The following is a 3,433-nucleotide window of genomic DNA, read 5'->3' as shown; positions in this document are numbered from 1 at the left end:
AGCACGTGGCACTGGTAGCAATCCTGAGATTATTACCTTTGAGGTCCTACTTTTTAATTTAACTCCTAGCTCCCTAAATTCAGCTTGTAGGAGCTCATCCCATTTTTTACCTATATCGTTGGTACCTATATGCACCACGACAACTGGCTGTTCACCCTCCCCTTCAAAATGTGCTGCACCTGCTCCGAGACATCCTTGACCCTTGCACCAGGGAGGCAACGTACCATCCTGGAGTCTCGATTGCGGCCGTAGAAACGTCTATCTATTCCCCTTGCAATAGAATCCCCCTACCACTATAGCTCTCCCACTCTGTTTCCTGCTCTCCTGTGCAGCAGAGCCACCCACGGTGCCATGGACAGCAAAATGGACATTAAGTGGGCATTATGCATGCAAAAATAATGGAATATCTAGACCCAGGTCATTAATATATATCAAAAAGAGCAGTGGACCCAACACTGACCCCTAGGGGACACCATTGTATACTTCCCTCCAGTCTGAAAAAGAACCGTTCACCATTACTCTCTGCTCTCTGACCATTAGCCAATTTTGTATCCACGTAGCCACTGCCCCTTTAATCCCATGGGCTTCAATTTTGCTAACAATCTATCATATGGTAATTCAGCCTACCCACGTGAATCCACTGCTAACCTGCAACAGTTTCATTCCGGCCTCCTATTTAATCATAGAGTGAGTTCATAGCAATAATATCATTGCTAGTGGGAGGGAAGGATGTTCAAATGAAGCCTTGAAAAGTACGCAGCCAGTTAAAGCAGTTCATCCATTTTCCAGAAGCTGACAGTGACAGATGTGCTAAGAGCAGCAGTCTTGGCAGGACAGGAGCAGGAGCTTCCTTGTTTTCTGATGCATCTGTGGAAGTGTTGCTGGCTGAAATGAGAGGCAGAAGAGCCAGGCTGTTGGGCAAAACCCCCAAAAGAGGTGGTGCAGGCTATCTGGAGGGAGGTGACAAAAGTAGTTAGTGCTACCTCCACCACCCCTGGAACTGCTGCATGGTGCAGTTTGTTAACCTTGCAAGGGTAACTCGGCTGAATCTAGACACTGGTGCAATACATATACCAATCAGACTGCCTTGATTCACCTCCTTAACTATCATTCCCTTTCTCTCTCAGTACCCAGATGTGAGGAAACTCATTAGTAGAAAGAGGAACCTCTCCAAACTTTTGTGACAGTTCCAGCTTGATGACATCATCTTTCGATGTAAATTTTGTTTCTACACGAAAAATCGAATTCCAATCCAGCTTCAGTGATCCCAGCCAATTTCTACCTAGGAAGGAAGGCTTGTCTCCTGCTACTACTATGAGAGGCAAGCTCTGAAACTGATCCTTGTATTTCACCAGTAATGTGATACGTCCTATAACAGGGATTTGCTCTCCTGAGTAGCCTCGCAGCTCTATCTTCGATTTCTCCAGTCGAAAATTATGAAACTTGTCGAGATATAGCGATTCTGGTACTACGCTCATAGATGCACAATGTCGATTTCCATGGGTATCTTGATTCCTGCCATGTCTACTTGGATGACGATACTTCGCGAATCGCTGTTAGATACCCTCATGCTCCTGATGATGTGTATCTCCAGAGCCTCCTCATCTTGTTGCTTCTCTTCAATGCTATGTAGGTTCTGGTGATTTCTACTTCTAGCATTGAACATCGGTTTACTCTTCAGTCAGCATCCCTTCGCAAGATGCCCAGTTTTCTTGCAGTAGAAACACTCTGCCTTCACATATGGACAGCTTTGTATGTTGTGTTGTCCCAGGCACATAGCATGACTTCAATGTGCTGTTACCTTGGACAGTTGCTGAGGCCTTGGGCCCAACTGCCTTTTACTTTGAACCTGCAGACGATTCACCTCGGTTGTCTGATGACTGGAAATCGAGTGAAATTCTCGGGAGTATTAGTCGGCCATATCCATTGACATAGTTGTCTGACAAGCTAAATCAAAACTCAAGTTAGAAGTTGTCAACAACTGCCTTCTGATTGCTTCAATTTTCATCCCACAAACAAAGCGGTCACGCAATGCTTGGTCCTGAAAGTTTCAAAAATGACAGTGAATGGATAGCTTTTTTAAAGCTACAATGTACTCACTGATACTCTCATCATTTAACTGATCTCGTATTCCAAAATGCTAACTTTCAGATATTTCCAGGGACTCAGGTCTATAGTGCTGAATCTCCGTCAGTGGTGTGTCCTTTGGCTTTATGGGAACAAGCAAATTCTTCAGGATTTCATACACCTTGGGGACTGCTTCAGTCAAGAAAAAAGTTTGTTTTCTTTCTAAAATCCTTGGTTATGGTTTTCATCATCGGGACTTCAATGATCCTATTCACAGTGAAAGACATTTCTAGTCATTCCACATAAGCTACAAAAGTTTCTTGATCAAGCGCCCTATTAGTCCAATAGTTGCAGCCATCCGGACTCTGGCAATGTCAACAGTTTAGCCAAGTACGTTTGTAATTTACCTTGGATTTTTAGCTATTCTGCAAAACAAAAAACCTCTCAAAGTCTCTCTGTTGGTTGTCTGGATTATCCACCAACAAAAATTTCAGTTAGGGTATCCAGAAATCCTATCCTCATCACCAATGTGATATATTCTTATGACATCTCTAACAAGCGCACTACACAAGATGGTTCCAATACAGAAAACCTGTCGTCATGTGATTTTGCCACATGACCCTTTTATTGTATTTACATCAGTAGTTGCATTACCATAGTAGTCCACTACATGGAGCAGTGGTCCATTAGGGGGAGCTCTATTACAGAAAGGGACAATGCACCTGTTCCTGTCATTATCATGGCATGCATGCGCTCATATGGGGCAAGTGTCCATGCCACATACATGCCTTGAACATTCTCATCTATCCCCCCAAAAGAAAAGTTCACACATCTGTCCCAGCCTTGGGATTCCAAAGGTGAAAGAAAGTGCTCTAATAAATAATAGGCTTTTCCGGTTTCAATGATGCAAACTGTTCTGGTCACATTCCGCATAGCAGCCCTATATACACCACTTCTAAAAAGAATGTAATTTTGCTTGGATGATGGTGATTATTCTACTTGAATCTTTAAATATAACAGTTGGGATTCATCTGATCAACTGGAACAAAATGCAATACGTTCCACCAGCCCTCTGGATAGCTTCCTTTGAAACAGATCGCTGAAATAATCTTATTAATATAGTCCTTATAAAGAACCATACAGTGGGAAAAACACTCCAATTTGACTTATATAAACAGTAGAAATTTGTGATTTGTGGAATTCATAACGTACATTTGGCCCAAAACAATCTTCTAGAGTCAGTTATCAAACTCTCTTTGAAAATTAAGGCTTTAGGAGAATTATCTTCTGTACCAAAACTTTAATGTTATCGGTTACCAGTCAGGAGGCTATGATCGTATGTCAGATCAAGTTACCTCGTTTAGTG

The sequence above is a fragment of the Pristiophorus japonicus genome, chromosome 5 (assembly GCF_044704955.1).
Source record: "Pristiophorus japonicus isolate sPriJap1 chromosome 5, sPriJap1.hap1, whole genome shotgun sequence".
Lineage (NCBI taxonomy): Eukaryota > Metazoa > Chordata > Chondrichthyes > Pristiophoridae > Pristiophorus > Pristiophorus japonicus.
The sequence above is the reverse complement of the archived record's forward strand: the minus strand, read 5'-3'. Positions refer to the sequence as shown.